The sequence below is a fragment of the Hemitrygon akajei genome, unplaced genomic scaffold (genome assembly GCF_048418815.1).
Source record: "Hemitrygon akajei unplaced genomic scaffold, sHemAka1.3 Scf000064, whole genome shotgun sequence".
Taxonomy (NCBI): Eukaryota; Metazoa; Chordata; class Chondrichthyes; order Myliobatiformes; family Dasyatidae; genus Hemitrygon; species Hemitrygon akajei.
In genome coordinates, this window is record NW_027331950.1 from 2895099 (window position 1) to 2915675 (window position 20577).

The window sequence follows — 20577 nt, forward strand, 5'->3', positions numbered from 1 at the left end:
CCCAAACCTGCCTGCACCCCAACCCCTGTGTACTTCCAAACCTGCCTGCACCCCAACCCCTGTGTACTCCCAAACCTGCATGAAACCCAACCCCTGTGTACTTCCAAACCTGCCTGCACCCCAACCCCTGTGTACTTCCAAACCTGCATGCACCCCAAACCCTGTGTACTTCCAAACCTGCCTGCACCCCAACCCCTGTGTACTTCCAAACCTGCATGCACCCCAACCCCTGTGTGCTCCCAAACCTGCATGCACCCCAACCCCTGTGTGCTCCCAAACCTGCCTGCACCCCAACACCTGTGTACTCCCAAGCCTGCATGCACCCCAACCCCTGTGAACTTCCAAACCTTCATGCACCCCAACCCCTGTGTACTCCCAAACCTGCATGCACCCGAACTCCTGTGTACTCCCAAACCTGCATGCACCCCAACCGCTGTGTGCTCCCAAACCTGCCTGCACCCAACCCCTGTGTACCCCCAAACCTGCATGAAACCCAACCCCTGTGTGCTCCCAAACCTGCCTGCACCCCAACCCCTGTGTGCTCACAAACCTGCATGCACCCCAACCCCTGTGTACTTCCAAACCTGCAAACACCCCAACCCCTGTGTACTTCCAAACCTTCATGCACCCCAACCCCTGTGTACACCCAAACCTGCATGAAACCCAACCCCTGTGTGCTCACAAACCTGCATGAAACCCAACCCCTGGGTACACCGAAACCTGCCTGCACCCCAACCCCTGTGTACTTCCAAACCTGCCTGCACCCCAAACCCTGTGTACACCGAAACCTGCCTGCACCCCAACCCCTGTGTACTTCCAAACCTGCATGAAACCCAACCCCTGTGTGCTCACAAACCTGCATGAAACCCAACCCCTGTGCACACCGAAACCTGCCTGTACCCCAACCCCTGTGTACTTCCAAACCTGCATGAAACCCAACACCTGTGTGCTCACAAACCTGCCTGCACCCCAACCCCTGTGTACACCGAAACCTGCCTGCACCCCAACCCCTGTGTACTTCCAAACCTGCATGCACCCCAACCCCTGTGTGCTCACAAACCTGCATGAAACCCAACCCCTGTGTACTCCGAAACCTGCATGCACCCCAACCCCTGTGTGCTCCCAAACCTGCATGCACCCCAACCCCTGTGTGCTCACAAACCTGCATGAACCCCAACCCCTGTATACTTCCAAACCTGCATGCACCTCAACTCCTGTGTACCCCCAAACCTGCATGCACCCCAACCCCTGTGTACTCCCAAACCTGCATGCACCCCAACCGCTGTGTACGCCCAAACCTGCATGCACCCCAACCCCTGTGTACTCCCAAGCCTGCATGCACCCCAACCCCTGTGTCTCCCAAACCTGCATGCACCCCAACCCCTGTGTGCTCCCAAACCAGCATGAATCCCAACCCCTATGTACTTCCAAACCTGCATGCACCCCAACCCCTGTGTACTCCCAAACCTGCATGCACCCCAACCGCTGTGTACTCCCAAACCAGCATGAACCCCAACCCCTGTGTACTTCCAAACCTGCATGCACCCCAACCCCTGTGTACTCCCAAACCTGCATGAACCCCAACCCCTGTGTACTTCCAAACCTGCATGCACCCCAACCCCTGTGTATTCCCAAACCTGCATGCACCCCAACCCCTGTGTACTATGAAACCTGCATGCACCCCAACCCCTGTGTGCTCCCAAACCTGCATGCACCCCAACCCCTGTGTGCTCCCAAACCTGCATGAAACCCAACCCCTGTGTACTTCCAAACCTGCATGCACCCCAACCCCTGTGTACTTCCAAACCTGCATGCACCCCAACCCCTGTGTACTTCCAAACCTGCATGCACCCCAACCCCTGTGTACTTCCAAGCCTGCATGCACCCCAACCCCTGTGAACTTCCAAACCTGCATGCACCCCAACCCCTGTGTACACCGAAACCTGCATGCACCCCAACCCCTGTGTACTATGAAACCTGCATGCACCCCAACCCCTGTGTACACCCAAACCTGCATGCACCCCAACCCCTGTGTACACCGAAACCTGCATGCACCCCAACCCCTGTGAACACCGAAACCTGCATGCACCCCAACCCCTGTGTACTCCCAAACCTGCATGCACCCCAACCCCTGTGTACACCGAAAACTGCATGCACCCCAACCCCTGTGTACACCGAAACCTGCATGCACCCCAACCCCTGTGTACTATGAAACCTGCATGCACCCCAACCCCTGTGTACACCCAAACCTGCATGCACCCCAACCCCTGTGTACACCGAAACCTGCATGCACCCCAACCCCTGTGTACTATGAAACCTGCATGCACACCATCCCCTGTGTGCTCCCAAACCTGCATACACCCCAACCCCTGTGTGCTCCCAAACCTGCCTGCACCCCAACCCCTGTGTACTCCCAAACCTGCATGCACCCCAACCCCTGTGTACTTCCAAACCTGCATGCACCCCAACCCCTGTGTGCTCACAAACCTGCATGAAACCCAACCCCTGTGTACTTCCAAACCTGCCTGCACCCCAACCCCTGTGTACTTCCAAACCTGCATGCACCACAAACCCTGTGTACTTCCAAACCTGCATGCACCCCAACCCCTGTGTACACCCAAACCTGCCTGCACCCCAACCCCTGTGTACTCCCAAACCTGCATGAACCCCAACCCCTGTGTACCCCCAAACCTGCCTGCACCCCAACCCCTGTGTACTCCCAAACCAGCATGAACCCCAACCCCTGTGTACCCCCAAACCTGCCTGCACCCCAACCCCTGTGTACTTACAAACCTGCCTGCACCCCAACCCCTGTGTACTCCCAAACCTGCCTGCACCCCAACCCCTGTGTTCTTCCAAACCTGCCTGCACCCCAACCCCTGTGTACTTCCAAACCTGCCTGCACCCCAACCCCTGTGTACACCCAAACCTGCCTGCACCCCAACCCCTGTGTACTCCCAAACCTGCATGAACCCCAACCCCTGTATACCCCCAAACCTGCCTGCACACCAACCCCTGTGTACTCCCAAACCTGCATGAACCCCAACCCCTGTGTACCCCCAAACCTGCCTGCACCCCAACCCCTGTGTACACCCAAACCTGCCTGCACCCCAACCCCTGTGTACTTCCAAACCTGCCTGCACCCCAACCCCTGTGTACTTCCAAACCTGCATGAACCCCAACCCCTGTGTACACCCAAACCTGCCTGCACCCCAACCCCTGTGTACTCCCAAACCTGCCTGCACCCCAACCCCTGTGTATTCCCATACCTGCATGCACCCCAACCACTGTGTACACCGAAACCTGCATGCAACCCAACCCCTGTGTACTCCGAAACCTGCATGCACCCCAACCCCTGTGTGCTCCCAAACCTGCATGCACCCCAACCCCTGTGTGCTCACAAACCTACATGAACCCCAACCCCTGTGTACTTCCAAACCTGCATGCACCCCAACCCCTGTGTACACCCAAACCTGCATGCAGCCCAACCCCTGTGTACACCGAAACCTGCATGCAACCCAACCCCTGTGTACTCCGAAACCTGCATGCACCCCAACCCCTGTGTGCTCCCAAACCTGCATGCACCCCAACCCCTGTGTGCTCACAAACCTGCATGAACCCCAACCCCTGTATACTTCCAAACCTGCATGCCTCCCAACCGCTGTGTACGCCCAAACCTGCATGCACCCCAACCCCTGTGTACTCCCAAGCCTGCATGCACCCCAACCCCTGTGTCTCCCAAACCTGCATGCACCCCAACCCCTGTGTGCTCCCAAACCAGCATGAACCCCAACCCCTATGTACTTCCAAACCTGCATGCACCCCAACCCCTGTGTACTCCCAAACCTGCATGCACCCCAACCCCTGTGTACTCCCAAACCAGCATGAACCCCAACCCCTGTGTACTTCCAAACCTGCATGCACCCCAACCCCTGTGTACTCCCAAACCTGCATGAACCCCAACCCCTGTGTACTTCCAAACCTGCATGCACCCCAACCCCTGTGTATTCCCAAACCTGCATGCACCCCAACCCCTGTGTACTATGAAACCTGCATGCACCCCAACCCCTGTGTGCTCCCAAACCTGCATGCACCCCAACCCCTGTGTGCTCCCAAACCTGCATGAAACCCAACCCCTGTGTACTTCCAAACCTGCATGCACCCCAACCCCTGTGTACTTCCAAACCTGCATGCACCCCAACCCCTGTGTACTTCCAAACCTGCATGCACCCCAACCCCTGTGTACTTCCAAACCTGCATGCACCCCAACCCCTGTGAACTTCCAAACCTGCATGCACCCCAACCCCTGTGTACACCGAAACCTGCATGCACCCCAACCCCTGTGTACTATGAAACCTGCATGCACCCCAACCCCTGTGTACACCCAAACCTGCATGCACCCCAACCCCTGTGTACACCGAAACCTGCATGCACCCCAACCCCTGTGTACACCGAAACCTGCATGCACCCCAACCCCTGTGTACTCCCAAACCTGCATGCACCCCAACCCCTGTGTACACCGAAAACTGCATGCACCCCAACCCCTGTGTACACCGAAACCTGCATGCACCCCAACCCCTGTGTACTCCGAAACCTGCATGCACCCCAACCCCTGTGTATTCCCAAACCTGCATGCACCCCAACCCCTGTGTACTATGAAACCTGCATGCACCCCAACCCGTGTGTACACCCAAACCTGCATGCACCCCAACCCCTGTGTACACCGAAACCTGCATGCACCCCAACCCCTGTGTATTCCCAAACCTGCATGCACCCCAACCCCTGTGTACTATGAAACCTGCATGCACCCCAACCCCTGTGTACACCCAAACCTGCATGCACCCCAACCCCTGTGTACACCGAAACCTGCATGCACCCCAACCCCTGTGTACTATGAAACCTGCATGCACACCATCCCCTGTGTGCTCCCAAACCTGCATGCACCCCAACCCCTGTGTGCTCCCAAACCTGCCTGCACCCCAACCCCTGTGTACTCCCAAACCTGCATGCACCCCAACCCCTGTGTACTTCCATACCTGCATGCACCCCAACCCCTGTGTGCTCACAAACCTGCATGAAACCCAACCCCTGTGTACTTCCAAACCTGCCTGCACCCCAACCCCTGTGTACTTCCAAACCTGCATACACCCCAAACCCTGTGTACTTCCAAACCTGCATGCACCCCAACCCCTGTGTACACCCAAACCTGCCTGCACCCCAACCCCTGTGTACTCCCAAACCTGCATGAACCCCAACCCCTGTGTACCCCCAAACCTGCCTGCACCCCAACCCCTGTGTACTCCCAAACCAGCATGAACCCCAACCCCTGTGTACCCCCAAACCTGCCTGCACCCCAAACCCTGTGTACTTACAAGCCTGCCTGCACCCCAACCCCTGTGTACTCCCAAACCTGCCTGCACCCCAACCCCTGTGTACTTCCAAACCTGCCTGCACCCCAACCCCTGTGTACTTCCAAACCTGCATGCACCCCAACCCCTGTGTACTTCCAAACCTGCCTGCACCCCAACCCCTGTGTACACCCAAACCTGCCTGCACCCCAACCCCTGTGTACTTCCAAACCTGCATGCACCCCAACCCCTGTGTATTTCCAAACCTGCCTGCACCCCAACCCCTGTGTACACCCAAACCTGCCTGCACCCCAACCCCTGTGTACTCCCAAACCTGCATGAACCCCAACCCCTGTATACCCCCAAACCTGCCTGCACACCAACCCCTGTGTACTCCCAAACCTGCATGAACCCCAACCCCTGTGTACCCCCAAACCTGCCTGCACCCCAACCCCTGTGTACACCCAAGCCTGCCTGCACCCCAACCCCTGTGTACTTCCAAACCTGCCTGCACCCCAACCCCTGTGTACTTCCAAACCTGCATGAACCCCAACCCCTGTGTACACCCAAACCTGCCTGCACCCCAACCCCTGTGTACTCCCAAACCTGCCTGCACCCCAACCCCTGTGTATTCCCATACCTGCATGCACCCCAACCACTGTGTACACCGAAACCTGCATGCAACCCAACCCCTGTGTACTCCGAAACCTGCATGCACCCCAACCCCTGTGTGCTCCCAAACCTGCATGCACCCCAACCCCTGTGTGCTCACAAACCTACATGAACCCCAACCCCTGTGTACTTCCAAACCTGCATGCACCCCAACCCCTGTGTACACCCAAACCTGCATGCAGCCCAACCCCTGTGTACACCGAAACCTGCATGCAACCCAACCCCTGTGTACTCCGAAACCTGCATGCACCCCAACCCCTGTGTGCTCCCAAACCTGCATGCACCCCAACCCCTGTGTGCTCACAAACCTGCATGAACCCCAACCCCTGTATACTTCCAAACCTGCATGCACCTCAACTCCTGTGTACCCCCAAACCTGCATGCACCCCAACCCCTGTGTACTCCCAAACCTGCATGCACCCCTACCCCTGTGTACTCCCAAACCTGCATGCACCCCAACCCCTGTGTGCTCACAAACCTGCATGAACCCCAACCCCTGTATACTTCCAAACCTGCATGCACCTCAACTCCTGTGTACCCCCAAACCTGCATGCACCCCAACCCCTGTGTACTCCCAAACCTGCATGCACCCCAACCGCTGTGTACGCCCAAACCTGCATGCACCCCTACCCCTGTGTACTCCCAAGCCTGCATGCACCCCAACCCCTGTGTCTCCCAAACCTGCATGCACCCCAACCCCTGTGTGCTCCCAAACCAGCATGAACCCCAACCCCTATGTACTTCCAAACCTGCATGCACCCCAACCCCTGTGTACTCCCAAACCTGCATGCACCCCAACCCCTGTGTACTCCCAAACCAGCATGAACCCCAACCCCTGTGTACTTCCAAACCTGCATGCACCCCAACCCCTGTGTACTCCCAAACCTGCATGAACCCCAACCCCTGTGTACTTCCAAACCTGCATGCACCCCAACCCCTGTGTATTCCCAAACCTGCATGCACCCCAACCCCTGTGTACTATGAAACCTGCATGCACCCCAACCCCTGTGTGCTCCCAAACCTGCATGCACCCCAACCCCTGTGTGCTCCCAAACCTGCATGAAACCCAACCCCTGTGTACTTCCAAACCTGCATGCACCCCAACCCCTGTGTACTTCCAAACCTGCATGCACCCCAACCCCTGTGTACTTCCAAACCAGCATGCACCCCAACCCCTGTGTACTTCCAAACCTGCATGCACCCCAACCCCTGTGAACTTCCAAACCTGCATGCACCCCAACCCCTGTGTACACCGAAACCTGCATGCACCCCAACCCCTGTGTACTATGAAACCTGCATGCACCCCAACCCCTGTGTACACCCAAACCTGCATGCACCCCAACCCCTGTGTACACCGAAACCTGCATGCACCCCAACCCCTGTGTACACCGAAACCTGCATGCACCCCAACCCCTGTGTACTCCCAAACCTGCATGCACCCCAACCCCTGTGTACACCGAAAACTGCATGCACCCCAACCCCTGTGTACACCGAAACCTGCATGCACCCCAACCCCTGTGTACTATGAAACCTGCATGCACCCCAACCCCTGTGTACACCCAAACCTGCATGCACCCCAACCCCTGTGTACACCGAAACCTGCATGCACCCCAACCCCTGTGTACTATGAAACCTGCATGCACACCATCCCCTGTGTGCTCCCAAACCTGCATGCACCCCAACTATTTGTGTGCTCCCAAACCTGCCTGCACCCCAACCCCTGTGTACTCCCAAACCTGCATGCACCCCAACCCCTGTGTACTTCCAAACCTGCATGCACCCCAACCCCTGTGTGCTCACAAACCTGCATGAAACCCAACCCCTGTGTACTTCCAAACCTGCCTGCACCCCAACCCCTGTGTACTTCCAAACCTGCATGCACCCCAAACCCTGTGTACTTCCAAACCTGCATGCACCCCAACCCCTGTGTACTTCCAAACCTGCATGCACCCCAACCCCTGTGTGCTCCCAAACCTGCATGCACCCCAACCCCTGTGTGCTCCCAAACCTGCCTGCACCCCAACCCCTGTGTACTCCCAAGCCTGCATGCACCCCAACCCCTGTGAACTTCCAAACCTTCATGCGCCCCAACCCCTGTGTACTCCCAAACCTGCATGCACCCGAACTCCTGTGTACTCCCAAACCTGCATGCACCCCAACCGCTGTGTGCTCCCAAACCTGCCTGCACCCCAACCCCTGTGTACTCCCAAACCTGCAAACACCCCAACCCCTGTGTACTTCCAAACCTTCATGCACCCCAACCCCTGTGTACACCCAAACCTGCATGAAACCCAACCCCTGTGTGCTCACAAACCTGCATGAAAGCCAACCCCTTTGTACACCGAAACCTGCCTGCACCCCAACCCCTGTGTACTTCCAAACCAGCCTGCACCCCAAACCCTGTGTACACCGAAACCTGCCTGCACCCCAACCCCTGTGTACTTCCAAACCTGCATGAAACCCAACCCCTGTGTGCTCACAAACCTGCATGAAACCCAACCCCTGTGCACACCGAAACCTGCCTGTACCCCAACCCCTGTGTACTTCCAAACCTGCATGAAACCCAACACCTGTGTGCTCACAAACCTGCCTGCACCCCAACCCCTGTGTACACCGAAACCTGCCTGCACCCCAACCCCTGTGTACTTCCAAACCTGCATGCACCCCAACCCCTGTGTGCTCACAAACCTGCATGAAACCCAACCCCTGTGTACACCGAAACCTGCCTGCACCCCAACCCCTGTGTACACCGAAACCTGCCTGCACCCCAACCCCTGTGTACTCCCAAACCTGCATGAAACCCAACCCCTGTGTACCCCCAAACCTGCCTGCACCCCAACCCCTGTGTGCTCACAAACCTGCATGAACCCCAACCCCTGTGTACACCGAAACCTGCATGCACCCCAACCCCTGTGTACTCCCAAACCTGCATGCACCCCAACCCCTGTGTACACCGAAAACTGCATGCACCCCAACCCCTGTGTACACCGAAACCTGCATGCACCCCAACCCCTGTGTACTATGAAACCTGCATGCACCCCAACCCCTGTGTACACCCAAACCTGCATGCACCCCAACCCCTGTGTACACCGAAACCTGCATGCACCCCAACCCCTGTGTACTATGAAACCTGCATGCACACCATCCCCTGTGTGCTCCCAACCCTGCATGCACCCCAACCCCTGTGTGCTCCCAAACCTGCCTGCACCCCAACCCCTGTGTACTCCCAAACCTGCATGCACCCCAACCCCTGTGTACTTCCAAACCTGCATGCACCCCAACCCCTGTGTGCTCACAAACCTGCATGAAACCCAACCCCTCTGTACTTCCAAACCTGCCTGCACCCCAACCCCTGTGTACTTCCAAACCTGCATGCACCCCAAACCCTGTGTACTTCCAAACCTGCATGCACCCCAACCCCTGTGTACTTCCAAACCTGCATGCACCCCAACCCCTGTGTGCTCCCAAACCTGCATGCACCCCAACCCCTGTGTGCTCCCAAACCTGCCTGCACCCCAACCCCTGTGTACTCCCAAGCCTGCATGCACCCCAACCCCTGTGAACTTCCAAACCTTCATGCACCCCAACCCCTGTGTACTCCCAAACCTGCATGCACCCGAACTCCTGTGTACTCCCAAACCTGCATGCACCCCAACCGCTGTGTGCTCCCAAACCTGCCTGCACCCCAACCCCTGTGTACTCCCAAACCTGCATGAAACCCAACCCCTGTGTGCTCCCAAACCTGCCTGCACCCCAACCCCTGTGTGCTCACAAACCTGCATGCACCCCAACCCCTGTGTACTTCCAAACCTGCAAACACCCCAACCCCTGTGTACTTCCAAACCTTCATGCACCCCAACCCCTGTGTACACCCAAACCTGCATGAAACCCAACCCCTGTGTGCTCACAAACCTGCATGAAACCCAACCCCTGTGTACACCGAAACCTGCCTGCACCCCAACCCCTGTGTACTTCCAAACCTGCCTGCACCCCAAACCCTGTGTACACCGAAACCTGCCTGCACCCCAACCGCTGTGTGCTCCCAAACCTGCATGCACCCCAACCCCTGTGTGCTCACAAACCTACATGAACCCCAACCCCTGTGTACTTCCAAACCTGCATGCACCCCAACCCCTGTGTACACCCAAACCTGCATGCAGCCCAACCCCTGTGTACACCGAAACCTGCATGCAACCCAACCCCTGTGTGCTCACAAACCTGCATGCACCCCAACCCCTGTGTACTTCCAAACCTGCAAACACCCCAACCCCTGTGTACTTCCAAACCTTCATGCACACCAACCCCTGTGTACACACAAACCTGCATGAAACCCAACCCCTGTGTGCTCACAAACCTGCATGAAACCCAACCCCTTTGTACACCGAAACCTGCCTGCACCCCAACCCCTGTGTACTTCCAAACCAGCCTGCACCCCAAACCCTGTGTACACCGAAACCTGCCTGCACCCCAACCCCTGTGTACTTCCAAACCTGCATGAAACCCAACCCCTGTGTGCTCACAAACCTGCATGAAACCCAACCCCTGTGCACACCGAAACCTGCCTGTACCCCAACCCCTGTGTACTTCCAAACCTGCATGAAACCCAACACCTGTGTGCTCACAAACCTGCCTGCACCCCAACCCCTGTGTACACCGAAACCTGCCTGCACCCCAACCCCTGTGTACTTCCAAACCTGCATGCACCCCAACCCCTGTGTGCTCACAAACCTGCATGAAACCCAACCCCTGTGTACACCGAAACCTGCCTGCACCCCAACCCCTGTGTACACCGAAACCTGCCTGCACCCCAACCCCTGTGTACTCCCAAACCTGCATGAAACCCAACCCCTGTGTACCCCCAAACCTGCCTGCACCCCAACCCCTGTGTGCTCACAAACCTGCATGAACCCCAACCCCTGTGTACACCGAAACCTGCATGCACCCCAACCCCTGTGTACTCCCAAACCTGCATGCACCCCAACCCCTGTGTACACCGAAAACTGCATGCACCCCAACCCCTGTGTACACCGAAACCTGCATGCACCCCAACCCCTGTGTACTATGAAACCTGCATGCACCCCAACCCCTGTGTACACCCAAACCTGCATGCACCCCAACCCCTGTGTACACCGAAACCTGCATGCACCCCAACCCCTGTGTACTATGAAACCTGCATGCACACCATCCCCTGTGTGCTCCCAAACCTGCATGCACCCCAACCCCTGTGTGCTCCCAAACCTGCCTGCACCCCAACCCCTGTGTACTCCCAAACCTGCATGCACCCCAACCCCTGTGTACTTCCAAACCTGCATGCACCCCAACCCCTGTGTGCTCACAAACCTGCATGAAACCCAACCCCTGTGTACTTCCAAACCTGCCTGCACCCCAACCCCTGTGTACTTCCAAACCTGCATGCACCCCAAACCCTGTGTACTTCCAAACCTGCATGCACCCCAACCCCTGTGTACTTCCAAACCTGCATGCACCCCAACCCCTGTGTGCTCCCAAACCTGCATGCACCCCAACCCCTGTGTGCTCCCAAACCTGCCTGCACCCCAACCCCTGTGTACTCCCAAGCCTGCATGCACCCCAACCCCTGTGAACTTCCAAACCTTCATGCACCCCAACCCCTGTGTACTCCCAAACCTGCATGCACCCGAACTCCTGTGTACTCCCAAACCTGCATGCACCCCAACCGCTGTGTGCTCCCAAACCTGCCTGCACCCCAACCCCTGTGTACTCCCAAACCTGCATGAAACCCAACCCCTGTGTGCTCCCAAACCTGCCTGCACCCCAACCCCTGTGTGCTCACAAACCTGCATGCACCCCAACCCCTGTGTACTTCCAAACCTGCAAACACCCCAACCCCTGTGTACTTCCAAACCTTCATGCACCCCAACCCCTGTGTACACCCAAACCTGCATGAAACCCAACCCCTGTGTGCTCACAAACCTGCATGAAACCCAACCCCTGTGTACACCGAAACCTGCCTGCACCCCAACCCCTGTGTACTTCCAAACCTGCCTGCACCCCAAACCCTGTGTACACCGAAACCTGCCTGCACCCCAACCCCTGTGTGCTCCCAAACCTGCATGCACCCCAACCCCTGTGTGCTCACAAACCTACATGAACCCCAACCCCTGTGTACTTCCAAACCTGCATGCACCCCAACCCCTGTGTACACCCAAACCTGCATGCAGCCCAACCCCTGTGTACACCGAAACCTGCATGCAACCCAACCCCTGTGTACTCCGAAACCTGCATGCACCCCAACCCCTGTGTGCTCCCAAACCTGCATGCACCCCAACCCCTGTGTGCTCACAAACCTGCATGAACCCCAACCCCTGTATACTTCCAAACCTGCATGCACCTCAACTCCTGTGTACCCCCAAACCTGCATGCACCCCAACCCCTGTGTACTCCCAAACCTGCATGCACCCCAACCGCTGTGTACGCCCAAACCTGCATGCACCCCTACCCCTGTGTACTCCCAAGCCTGCATGCACCCCAACCCCTGTGTCTCCCAAACCTGCATGCACCCCAACCCCTGTGTGCTCCCAAACCAGCATGAACCCCAACCCCTATGTACTTCCAAACCTGCATGCACCCCAACCCCTGTGTACTCCCAAACCTGCATGCACCCCAACCCCTGTGTACTCCCAAACCAGCATGAACCCCAACCCCTGTGTACTTCCAAACCTGCATGCACCCCAACCCCTGTGTACTCCCAAACCTGCATGAACCCCAACCCCTGTGTACTTCCAAACCTGCATGCACCCCAACCCCTGTGTATTCCCAAACCTGCATGCACCCCAACCCCTGTGTACTATGAAACCTGCATGCACCCCAACCCCTGTGTGCTCCCAAACCTGCATGCACCCCAACCCCTGTGTGCTCCCAAACCTGCATGAAACCCAACCCCTGTGTACTTCCAAACCTGCATGCACCCCAACCCCTGTGTACTTCCAAACCTGCATGCACCCCAACCCCTGTGTACTTCCAAACCTGCATGCACCCCAACCCCTGTGTACTTCCAAACCTGCATGCACCCCAACCCCTGTGAACTTCCAAACCTGCATGCACCCCAACCCCTGTGTACACCGAAACCTGCATGCACCCCAACCCCTGTGTACTATGAAACCTGCATGCACCCCAACCCCTGTGTACACCCAAACCTGCATGCACCCCAACCCCTGTGTACACCGAAACCTGCATGCACCCCAACCCCTGTGTACACCGAAACCTGCATGCACCCCAACCCCTGTGTACTCCCAAACCTGCATGCACCCCAACCCCTGTGTACACCGAAAACTGCATGCACCCCAACCCCTGTGTACACCGAAACCTGCATGCACCCCAACCCCTGTGTACTATGAAACCTGCATGCACCCCAACCCCTGTGTACACCCAAACCTGCATGCACCCCAACCCCTGTGTACACCGAAACCTGCATGCACCCCAACCCCTGTGTACTATGAAACCTGCATGCACACCATCCCCTGTGTGCTCCCAAACCTGCATGCACCCCAACCCCTGTGTGCTCCCAAACCTGCCTGCACCCCAACCCCTGTGTACTCCCAAACCTGCATGCACCCCAACCCCTGTGTACTTCCAAACCTGCATGCACCCCAACCCCTGTGTGCTCACAAACCTGCATGAAACCCAACCCCTGTGTACTTCCAAACCTGCCTGCACCCCAACCCCTGTGTACTTCCAAACCTGCATGCACCCCAAACCCTGTGTACTTCCAAACCTGCAATGAACCCCAACCCCTGTGTACTTCCAAACCTGCATGCACCCCAACCCCTGTGTGCTCCCAAACCTGCATGCACCCCAACCCCTGTGTGCTCCCAAACCTGCCTGCACCCCAACCCCTGTGTACTCCCAAGCCTGCATGCACCCCAACCCCTGTGAACTTCCAAACCTTCATGCACCCCAACCCCTGTGTACTCCCAAACCTGCATGCACCCGAACTCCTGTGTACTCCCAAACCTGCATGCACCCCAACTCCTGAGTACTCCCAAACCTGCATGCACCCCAACCGCTGTGTGCTCCCAAACCTGCCTGCACCCCAACCCCTGTGTACTCCCAAACCTGCATGAAACCCAACCCCTGTGTGCTCCCAAACCTGCCTGCACCCCAACCCCTGTGTGCTCACAAACCTGCATGCACCCCAACCCCTGTGTACTTCCAAACCTGCAAACACCCCAACCCCTGTGTACTTCCAAACCTTCATGCACCCCAACCCCTGTGTACACCCAAACCTGCATGAAACCCAACCCCTGTGTGCTCACAAACCTGCATGAAACCCAACCCCTTTGTACACCGAAACCTGCCTGCACCCCAACCCCTGTGTACTTCCAAACCAGCCTGCACCCCAAACCCTGTGTACACCGAAACCTGCCTGCACCCCAACCCCTGTGTACTTCCAAACCTGCATGAAACCCAACCCCTGTGTGCTCACAAACCTGCATGAAACCCAACCCCTGTGCACACCGAAACCTGCCTGTACCCCAACCCCTGTGTACTTCCAAACCTGCATGAAACCCAACACCTGTGTGCTCACAAACCTGCCTGCACCCCAACCCCTGTGTACACCGAAACCTGCATGCACCCCAACCCCTGTGTACTTCCAAACCTGCATGAAACCCAACCCCTGTGTGCTCACAAACCTGCATGAAACCCAACCCCTGTGCACACCGAAACCTGCCTGTACCCCAACCCCTGTGTACTTCCAAACCTGCATGAAACCCAACACCTGTGTGCTCACAAACCTGCCTGCACCCCAACCCCTGTGTACACCGAAACCTGCCTGCACCCCAACCCCTGTGTACTTCCAAACCTGCATGCACCCCAACCCCTGTGTGCTCACAAACCTGCATGAAACCCAACCCCTGTGTACACCGAAACCTGCCTGCACCCCAACCCCTGTGTACACCGAAACCTGCCTGCACCCCAACCCCTGTGTACTCCCAAACCTGCATGAAACCCAACCCCTGTGTACCCCCAAACCTGCCTGCACCCCAACCCCTGTGTGCTCACAAACCTGCATGAACCCCAACCCCTGTGTACACCGAAACCTGCATGCACCCCAACCCCTGTGTACTCCCAAACCTGCATGCACCCCAACCCCTGTGTACACCGAAAACTGCATGCACCCCAACCCCTGTGTACACCGAAACCTGCATGCACCCCAACCCCTGTGTACTATGAAACCTGCATGCACCCCAACCCCTGTGTACACCCAAACCTGCATGCACCCCAACCCCTGTGTATACCGAAACCTGCATGCACCCCAACCCCTGTGTACTATGAAACCTGCATGCACACCATCCCCTGTGTGCTCCCAAACCTGCATGCACCCCAACCCCTGTGTGCTCCCAAACCTGCCTGCACCCCAACCCCTGTGTACTCCCAAACCTGCATGCACCCCAACCCCTGTGTACTTCCAAACCTGCATGCACCCCAACCCCTGTGTGCTCACAAACCTGCATGAAACCCAACCCCTGTGTACTTCCAAACCTGCCTGCACCCCAACCCCTGTGTACTTCCAAACCTGCATGCACCCCAAACCCTGTGTACTTCTAAACCTGCATGCACCCCAACCCCTGTGTACTTCCAAACCTGCATGCACCCCAACCCCTGTGTGCTCCCAAACCTGCATGCACCCCAACCCCTGTGTGCTCCCAAACCTGCCTGCACCCCAACCCCTGTGTACTCCCAAGCCTGCATGCACCCCAACCCCTGTGAACTTCCAAACCTTCATGCACCCCAACCCCTGTGTACTCCCAAACCTGCATGCACCCGAACTCCTGTGTACTCCCAAACCTGCATGCACCCCAACCGCTGTGTGCTCCCAAACCTGCCTGCACCCCAACCCCTGTGTACTCCCAAACCTGCATGAAACCCAACCCCTGTGTGCTCCCAAACCTGCCTGCACCCCAACCCCTGTGTGCTCACAAACCTGCATGCACCCCAACCCCTGTGTACTTCCAAACCTGCAAACACCCCAACCCCTGTGTACTTCCAAACCTTCATGCACCCCAACCCCTGTGTACACCCAAACCTGCATGAAACCCAACCCCTGTGTGCTCACAAACCTGCATGAAACCCAACCCCTGTGTACACCGAAACCTGCCTGCACCCCAACCCCTGTGTACTTCCAAACCTGCCTGCACCCCAAACCCTGTGTACACCGAAACCTGCCTGCACCCCAACCCCTGTGTACTTCCAAACCTGCATGAAACCCAACCCCTGTGTGCTCACAAACCTGCATGAAACCCAACCCCTGTGCACACCGAAACCTGCCTGTACCCCAACCCCTGTGTACTTCCAAACCTGCATGAAACCCAACACCTGTGTGCTCACAAACCTGCCTGCACCCCAACCCCTGTGTACACCGAAACCTGCCTGCACCCCAACCCCTGTGTACTTCCAAACCTGCATGCAACCCAACCCCTGTGTGCTCACAAACCTGCATGAAACCCAACCCCTGTGTACACCGAAACCTGCCTGCACCCCAACCCCTGTGTACACCGAAACCTGCCTGCACCCCAACCCCTGTGTGCTCCCAAACCAGCATGAACCCCAACCCCTATGTACTTCCAAACCTGCATGCACCCCAACCCCTGTGTACTCCCAAACCTGCATGCACCCCAACCCCTGTGTACTCCCAAACCAGCATGAACCCCAACCCCTGTGTACTTCCAAACCTGCATGCACCCCAACCCCTGTGTACTCCCAAACCTGCATGAACCCCAACCCCTGTGTACTTCCAAACCTGCATGCACCCCAACCCCTGTGTATTCCCAAACCTGCATGCACCCCAACCCCTGTGTACTATGAAACCTGCATGCACCCCAACCCCTGTGTGCTCCCAAACCTGCATGCACCCCAACCCCTGTGTGCTCCCAAACCTGCATGAAACCCAACCCCTGTGTACTTCCAAACCTGCATGCACCCCAACCCCTGTGTACTTCCAAACCTGCATGCACCCCAACCCCTGTGTACTTCCAAACCTGCATGCACCCCAACCCCTGTGTACTTCCAAACCTGCATGCACCCCAACCCCTGTGAACTTCCAAACCTGCATGCACCCCAACCCCTGTGTACACCGAAACCTGCATGCACCCCAACCCCTGTGTACTATGAAACCTGCATGCACCCCAACCCCTGTGTACACCCAAACCTGCATGCACCCCAACCCCTGTGTACACCGAAACCTGCATGCACCCCAACCCCTGTGTACACCGAAACCTGCATGCACCCCAACCCCTGTGTACTCCCAAACCTGCATGCACCCCAACCCCTGTGTACACCGAAAACTGCATGCACCCCAACCCCTGTGTACACCGAAACCTGCATGCACCCCAACCCCTGTGTACTATGAAACCTGCATGCACCCCAACCCCTGTGTACACCCAAACCTGCATGCACCCCAACCCCTGTGTACACCGAAACCTGCATGCACCCCAACCCCTGTGTACTATGAAACCTGCATGCACACCATCCCCTGTGTGCTCCCAAACCTGCATGCACCCCAACCCCTGTGTGCTCCCAAACCTGCCTGCACCCCAACCCCTGTGTACTCTCAAACCTGCATGCACCCCAACCCCTGTGTACTTCCAAACCTGCATGCACCCCAACCCCTGTGTGCTCACAAACCTGCATGAAACCCAACCCCTGTGTACTTCCAAACCTGCCTGCACCCCAACCCCTGTGTACTTCCAAACCTGCATGCACCCCAAACCCTGTGTACTTCCAAACCTGCAATGAACCCCAACCCCTGTGTACTTCCAAACCTGCATGCACCCCAACCCCTGTGTGCTCCCAAACCTGCATGCACCCCAACCCCTGTGTGCTCCCAAACCTGCCTGCACCCCAACCCCTGTGTACTCCCAAGCCTGCATGCACCCCAACCCCTGTGAACTTCCAAACCTTCATGCACCCCAACCCCTGTGTACTCCCAAACCTGCATGCACCCGAACTCCTGTGTACTCCCAAACCTGCATGCACCCCAACTCCTGAGTACTCCCAAACCTGCATGCACCCCAACCGCTGTGTGCTCCCAAACCTGCCTGCACCCCAACCCCTGTGTACTCCCAAACCTGCATGAAACCCAACCCCTGTGTGCTCCCAAACCTGCCTGCACCCCAACCCCTGTGTGCTCACAAACCTGCATGCACCCCAACCCCTGTGTACTTCCAAACCTGCAAACACCCCAACCCCTGTGTACTTCCAAACCTGCATGCACCCCAACCCCTGTGTACACCCAAACCTGCATGAAACCCAACCCCTGTGTGCTCACAAACCTGCATGAAACCCAACCCCTTTGTACACCGAAACCTGCCTGCACCCCAACCCCTGTGTACTTCCAAACCAGCCTGCACCCCAAACCCTGTGTACACCGAAACCTGCCTGCACCCCAACCCCTGTGTACTTCCAAACCTGCATGAAACCCAACCCCTGTGTGCTCACAAACCTGCATGAAACCCAACCCCTGTGCACACCGAAACCTGCCTGTACCCCAACCCCTGTGTACTTCCAAACCTGCATGAAACCCAACACCTGTGTGCTCACAAACCTGCCTGCACCCCAACCCCTGTGTACACCGAAACCTGCATGCACCCCAACCCCTGTGTACTTCCAAACCTGCATGAAACCCAACCCCTGTGTGCTCACAAACCTGCATGAAACCCAACCCCTGTGCACACCGAAACCTGCCTGTACCCCAACCCCTGTGTACTTCCAAACCTGCATGAAACCCAACACCTGTGTGCTCACAAACCTGCCTGCACCCCAACCCCTGTGTACACCGAAACCTGCCTGCACCCCAACCCCTGTGTACTTCCAAACCTGCATGCACCCCAACCCCTGTGTGCTCACAAACCTGCATGAAACCCAACCCCTGTGTACACCGAAACCTGCCTGCACCCCAACCCCTGTGTACACCGAAACCTGCCTGCACCCCAACCCCTGTGTACTCCCAAACCTGCATGAAACCCAACCCCTGTGTACCCCCAAACCTGCCTGCACCCCAACCCCTGTGTGCTCACAAACCTGCATGAACCCCAACCCCTGTGTACACCGAAACCTGCATGCACCCCAACCCCTGTGTACTCCCAAACCTGCATGCACCCCAACCCCTGTGTACACCGAAAACTGCATGCACCCCAACCCCTGTGTACACCGAAACCTGCATGCACCCCAACCCCTGTGTACTATGAAACCTGCATGCACCCCAACCCCTGTGTACACCCAAACCTGCATGCACCCCAACCCCTGTGTATACCGAAACCTGCATGCACCCCAACCCCTGTGTACTATGAAACCTGCATGCACACCATCCCCTGTGTGCTCCCAAACCTGCATGCACCCCAACCCCTGTGTGCTCCCAAACCTGCCTGCACCCCAACCCCTGTGTACTCCCAAACCTGCATGCACCCCAACCCCTGTGTACTTCCAAACCTGCATGCACCCCAACCCCTGTGTGCTCACAAACCTGCATGAAACCCAACCCCTGTGTACTTCCAAACCTGCCTGCACCCCAACCCCTGTGTACTTCCAAACCTGCATGCACCCCAAACCCTGTGTACTTCCAAACCTGCATGCACCCCAACCCCTGTGTACTTCCAAACCTGCATGCACCCCAACCCCTGTGTGCTCCCAAACCTGCATGCACCCCAACCCCTGTGTGCTCCCAAACCTGCCTGCACCCCAACCCCTGTGTACTCCCAAGCCTGCATGCACCCCAACCCCTGTGAACTTCCAAACCTTCATGCACCCCAACCCCTGTGTACTCCCAAACCTGCATGCACCCGAACTCCTGTGTACTCCCAAACCTGCATGCACCCCAACCGCTGTGTGCTCCCAAACCTGCCTGCACCCCAACCCCTGTGTACTCCCAAACCTGCATGAAACCCAACCCCTGTGTGCTCCCAAACCTGCCTGCACCCCAACCCCTGTGTGCTCACAAACCTGCATGCACCCCAACCCCTGTGTACTTCCAAACCTGCAAACACCCCAACCCCTGTGTACTTCCAAACCTTCATGCACCCCAACCCCTGTGTACACCCAAACCTGCATGAAACCCAACCCCTGTGTGCTCACAAACCTGCATGAAACCCAACCCCTGTGTACACCGAAACCTGCCTGCACCCCAACCCCTGTGTACTTCCAAACCTGCCTGCACCCCAAACCCTGTGTACACCGAAACCTGCCTGCACCCCAACCCCTGTGTACTTCCAAACCTGCATGAAACCCAACCCCTGTGTGCTCACAAACCTGCATGAAACCCAACCCCTGTGCACACCGAAACCTGCCTGTACCCCAACCCCTGTGTACTTCCAAACCTGCATGAAACCCAACACCTGTGTGCTCACAAACCTGCCTGCACCCCAACCCCTGTGTACACCGAAACCTGCCTGCACCCCAACCCCTGTGTACTTCCAAACCTGCATGCAACCCAACCCCTGTGTGCTCACAAACCTGCATGAAACCCAACCCCTGTGTACACCGAAACCTGCCTGCACCCCAACCCCTGTGTACACCGAAACCT